This window comes from Globicephala melas, chromosome 4 (assembly GCF_963455315.2).
Source record: "Globicephala melas chromosome 4, mGloMel1.2, whole genome shotgun sequence".
NCBI classification, from domain to species: Eukaryota; Metazoa; Chordata; class Mammalia; order Artiodactyla; family Delphinidae; genus Globicephala; species Globicephala melas.
Genome location: NC_083317.1, coordinates 112,990,762 through 112,996,932, shown reverse-complemented (window position 1 = coordinate 112,996,932; position 6,171 = coordinate 112,990,762). Strand labels below are relative to the sequence as shown.

General features: G+C 41.5%; 1 non-coding gene across 1 annotated transcript; it reads left to right on the top strand.

Moving 5' to 3' along the window:
- Positions 1 to 5,000: 5,000 nt before the first annotated feature.
- Positions 5,001 to 5,149, top strand: LOC115846163 (small nucleolar RNA SNORA57). Its single transcript, XR_004036806.1, has one exon. It is a non-coding gene; the product is annotated as a small nucleolar RNA SNORA57 (small nucleolar RNA).
- The last annotated feature ends 1,022 nt before the right edge of the window (positions 5,150 to 6,171 follow it).

Sequence of the window (6,171 nt, the reverse complement as noted above, 5' to 3'; positions counted from 1 at the left end):
AAAGGCGGATAATTATGTTCTGAGTCAAACAGCATTAATGAGTCATCTGCCATCTGAAAGTGTTCTTCTCGTTCATGGTTGGAGAGAGTGCAGTTTGGTGGAAAAATAGACGGCTTGAATTCAAAAGACCTGAACTTAAGGTACTCACTGAAAGAGCAGTGCAATATAAGGTGGAGACAAATCTTGAGGTTTTAAGCCAGTATCACATTCACAGCTATGTGACTTCAGGCAAAACTACTTCTTAGTGAATCCAAGCAGGACCCTGTGGGGTCTTCCCAAGTACAAGCCCCTCCACAACCCCTGCTTCTTGTTTGGCCTTGCCCAAGTTCCAAAGAGCAGCTTCAAGCAGTTACTAATTAGAGAAGTGAGGGAACGCAGAAACAAAGGAAAAGTGTCAAGCAAGAAAAGAAATGATAGCTTAAACAAGAGTTCATAAAACAGAGTCACACCAAGTCCCCAGGGAGTGGCCAGGTTCATAGGTCGATCTTCAATGGAACTGGCTTCCTGCTCAAGACTGATGCTTCTTCAGGTTTCTGAGCACTGTCAGGAACACCTTGAGTTTGGGCTGTACCTCCCCTGATCACCTGAAGCTTCCCTAGACAAAGACAAAGCAGCAAAGGAATGTGAGGGAGGAGTACTTCCCAGAGCTTCTGTTGCCAGTGATCTTGACCCCAGTGAGTCACAGCCACCACTTGCCTCTGCAGGAGACCCTCCAACACTAGCAGCCGTGTGTCTGAAAGGGTCTTGGTTCTCTGGCCAGGTGTCAGGCCTGAGCCTCTGAAGTGGGAGAGCCGAATGAAGGACATTAAACCACCAGAGACCTCACGGCCCCACGTAATATCAATTGGCGAGAGTTCTCCCAGATATCTCCGTCTCGACGCTAAGACCCAGCTCCACTAAAACAAGCAGCAAGATCCAGTGCTGGACACCCCATGCCAAACAACTAGCAAGACAGGAACACAACCCCATCCATTTGCAGAGAGGCTACCTAAAATCATAAGTTCACAGACACTCCAAAACACACCACCGGATGTGGTCCTGCCCACCAGAAAGACAAAATCCAGCCTCATCCACCAGAACACAGGCTTCAGTCCCCTCCACCAGGAAGTATACACAACTCACCAAACCAAACTTACCCACTGGGGGCAGACACCAAAAACAACGGGAACTATGAACTTGCAGCCTGCGAAAAGGAGACCCCAAAAACAGTAAGTTAAGCAAAATGAGAAGACAGAGAAACACACAGCAGATGAAGAAGCAAGGTAAAAACCCAGCGGAACAAACAAAAGAAGAGGAAGTAGGCAGTCTACCTGAAAAATAATTCAGAGTAATGATAGTAAAAATGATCCAAAATCTTAGAAATAGAATGGAGAAAATACAAGAAACATTTAACAAGGACATACAAGAACTAAAGAGGAAGCAAACAATGATGAACAACACAAATGAGATTACAAATTCTCTAGAAGGAATCCATAGCAGAATAACTGAGGCAGAAGAACAGATAAGAGACCTGGAAGATAAAATAGTGGAAATAACTACTGCAGAGCAGAATAAAGAAAAAAGAATGAAAAGAACTGAGGACAGACTCACAGACCTCTGGGACAACATTAAACACACCAACATTTGGGCTTCCCTGGTGGCGCAGTGGTTGAGAATCCACCTGCCGATGCACGGGACACGGGTTCGTGCCCTGGTCCAGGAAGATCCCACATGCCATGGAGCGGCTAGGCCCGTGAGCCATGGCTGCTGAGCCTGCGCGTCTGGAGCCTGTGCTCCGCAACGGGAGAGGCCACAACAGTGAGAGGCCTGCGTACTGCAAAAAAAAAACAAAAACAAAAACACCAACATTTGAATTATACAGGTCCCAGGAGAAGAACAGAGAAAGAGAGGGTCTGAGAAAATATTTGAAGAGATTATAGTTGAAAACTTCCCTAACAAAGGAAAGGAAATAGTCAATCAAGTCCAGGAAGCACAGAGAGTCCCATACAGGATAAATCTAAGGAGAAACACACTGAGAAACATATTAATCAAACTATCAAAAATTAAATATTAAAACAATATTAAAAGCAGCAAGGGAAAAGCAATGAATAAAAAACAAGAGAATGCCCATATGGTTAACAGCTGATCTTTCAGCAAAACTCTGCAAGAAAGAAGGGAGTGGCAGGACATATTTAAAGTGATGAAAGGGAAAAACTTACAACCAAGACTACTCTACCCAGCAAGGATCTCATTCAGATTCAATGGAGAAATTAAAAGCTTTACAGACAAGCAAAAGCTAAGAGAATTCAGCACCACCAAACCAGCTTCAGAACAAATGCTAAAGGAAATTCTCTAGGCAGGAAACACAAGAGTAGGAAAAGACCTACAATAACAAACCCAAAACAATTAAGGAAATGGTAATAGGAACACACATATAAATAATTACCTTAAATGTAAATGGATTAAATGCTCCCACCAAAAGACACAGACTGGTTGAATGAATACAAAAACAAGACCCATATATATGCTGTCTACAAGAGACCCACTTCAGAGTTGGGACACATACAGACTGAAAGTGAGGGGATGGAAAAAGATATTCCATGCAAATAGAAATCAAAAGAAAGCTGGAGTAGCAATTTTCATAACCGACAAAATAGAATTTAAAATAAAGACTACTACAAGAGACAAAGAAGGACACTACATAATGATCAAGGGATCAATCCAAGAAGAAGATATAACAATTGTAAATATTTATGCACACAACACAGGAGCACCTCAATACAAAGGCAAATGCTAATAGCCATAAAAGAGGAAATCAACAGTAACACAATCATAGTAGGGGACTTTTAACACCCCACTTTCACCAATGGACAGATCATCCAAAATAAAAATAAATAAGGAAACAAGCTTTAAATAACAAGCTTACCTCAACATAATAAAGTCCATATATGACAAATCCACAGCCAACATCGTTCTCAATGGTGAAAAACTGAAACCATTTCCACTAAGATCAGGAACAAGACAAGGTTGCCCACTCTCACCACTCTTATTCAACATAGTTTAAGCCACAGCAATCAGAGAAGAAAAAGAAATAAAAGGAATCCAAACTGGAAAAGAAGTAAAACTGTCACTGTTTGCAGATCACATGATACTATACATGGAGAATCCTAAAGATGCTACCAGAAAACTACTAGAGCTAATCAATGAATTTGGTAAAGTAGCAGGATACAAAATTAATGCACAGAAATCTCTTGCATTCTGATACACTAATGATGAAACATCTGAACAGAAATTAAGGGAAAACTCCCATTTACCATTGCAGCAATAAGAATAAAACACCTAGGAATAAACCTACCTAAGGAGACAATCTGTATGCAGAAAACTATAAGACACTGATGAAAGAAATTAAAGATGATACCAACAGATGGAGCGATATACCATGTTCTTGGATTGGAAGAATCAACATTGTGAAAATGATTTTACCACCCAAAGCAATCTACAGATTCAATGCAATCCCTATCAAACTACCAATGTCATTTTTCACAGAACTAGAACAAGAAATTTCATAATTTGTATGGAAACAAGAGACCCCAAATAGCCAAAGCAATTTTGAGAAAGAAATACGGAGCTGGAGGAATCAGGCTTCCTGACTTCAGACTATACTATAAAGCTACAGTAATCAAGACAGTATGGGACTGGCACAAAAAGAGAAATATATATCAATGGAACAAGAGAGAAACCCAGAGATAAACCCATGCACATACGGTCACCTTATCTTTGATAAAGGAGGCAAGAATATACAATGGAGAAAAGACAGCCTCTTTAATAAATGGTGCTGGGAAAACTGAACAGCTACAATGAAATTAGAACACCCTCTAATACCATACACAAAAGTAGACTCAAAATGGATTAACAACCTAAATGTAAGGCCAGACACTATAAAACTCTTAGAGGAAAACACAGGCAGAACACTCTATGACATAAATCACAGTAAGATCCTTTTTGACCCACCTCCTAGAGAAATGGAAATAAAAACAAAAATAAACAAATGGTGGCTTCCCTGGTGGTGCAGTGGTTGAGAGTCCGCCTGCCGATGCAGGGGACACGGGTTTGTGCCCCGGTCCGGGAAGATCCCACATGCCGCGGAGCGGCTGGGCCCGTGAGCCATGGCTGCTGAGCCTGCGCGTCTGGAGCCTGTGCTCCACAACGGGAGAGGCCACAACAGTGAGAGGCCCGTGTACCGCAAAATAAATAAATAAATAAATAAATGGGACCTAATGTAACTTAAAACCTTCTGCACAGCAAAGGAAACCATAAACAAGATGAAAAGACAGCCCTCAGAATGGGAGAAAATATTTTCAAACAAAGCAACTGACAAAGGATTCACCTCCAAAATATACAAGCAGCTCACGCAGCTTAATGGCAAACGAACCCAAATCCAAAAATGGGCAAAAGACATAAATAGGTATTTCTCCAAAGAAGATATACAGATTGCCAACTAACACATGAAAGGATGCTCAACATCACTAATCATTGGAGAAATGCAAATCAAATCTACAATGAGGTATCACCTCACACCAGTCAGAATGGCCATCATTAAAAAATCTACAAACAATAAATTCTGGAGAGGGTGTGGAGAAAAGGGAACCCTCTTGCACTGTTGGTGGGAATGTAAATTGATACAGCCACTATGGAGAACAGTATGGAGGTTCCTTAAAAAACTAAAAATAGAACTACCATATGACCCAGCAATCCCACTACTGGACACATACCCTGAGAAAACCATAATTCAAAAAGAGTCATGTACCACAATGTTCAGTGCAGCTCTATTTACAACAGCCAGGACATGGAAGCAAGCTAAGTGTCCATCAACAGATGAATGGATAAAGAAGATGTGGCACATATATACAATGGAATATTACTCAGCCATAAAAAGAAATGACACTGAGATATTTGTAGTGAGGTGGATGGACCTAGAGTCTGTCATACAGGGTGAAGTAAGTCAGAAAGAGAAAAATAACCCTCTTTTTCTTGGCGGGGATCGGGCTTGCGGTCCCAGTCCATGTAATGTACAGAGGTAGAGGGAAAGCGCTCTGGCCCCCCCGGCGTCATGTCTTCGGTACCAGTGGCTTCCTGTCTGCCGGTTCTATCCTCAAGCGCTGGGATACCATGGGAAAAAAAATAAGGAAGGAAAAACGAATACCATATGCTAACACATATATATATATGGAATCTAAAAGAAAAAAATGGTTCTGACAAACCTATGGGCAGGACAGGAATAAAGATGCAGACGTAGAGAATGGACTTCAGCTCATGGGAAGGGGAAAGGGTAAGCTGGGACAAAATGAGAGAGTGGCATTGACATATATACACTACCAAATGTAAAATAGCTAGCTAGTGGGAAGCGGATGCATAGTACAGGGAGATCAGCTGTTGCTCTGTGACCACCAGAGGGGTGGGAGGGAGAAGCAAGAGGGAAGAGATATGGGGATATGTATATGTATAGCTGATTCACTTTGTTATAAAGCATAAACTAACACACCATTGTAAAGCAGTTATACTCCAATAAAGATGTTAAAAAACAAACAAACAAAAAACAGTCACAGGACCCCTGCTTCCTCCTGAAGGGAAACAGATAAAGATCTGATGCATATCTTTGATTTGTTCCTCAGAAACTAAGACCTTCCCCCACCCCACCAAAAAAAAAGGGGAGGATGGTGACTACATGCTGACCACAAGCACACAGACCCCAGACTGGTTGGAACCAGGCTGATAATTAAGGTTCCTGAAACATCATCCTGTTACCTCATCAGCAGCCAATCAGAAAAAATGTCCACAGCATGTAATCCTCATTTCTAATGTTGCCTTTAAAAATCGTCCCCTGAATGCCACTGACGGGGATGGGGTCTTTTGAGAACTAGCTGCCCATTCTCCTTGCTTGGCACCCTGCAAAGAATGCTGTACTTTTTTAGTGCAACCTAGCATCAGCAGATTGGCTTTGCTGCATGTTAGGGAAGTCAACCCAAGTTCAGCTGGGTAACATTAGTCCTTCTACCGCAAGGTAGAAGGGACAGTAGAGTAATTTCAAATACTGAATGAAATATGTAGTTGGCATTGGAAAAAATGTTACTACTACAATTACTCTTACTCCTTCTATTACTACTGTCTAATATATATGGAATTTGTACTACG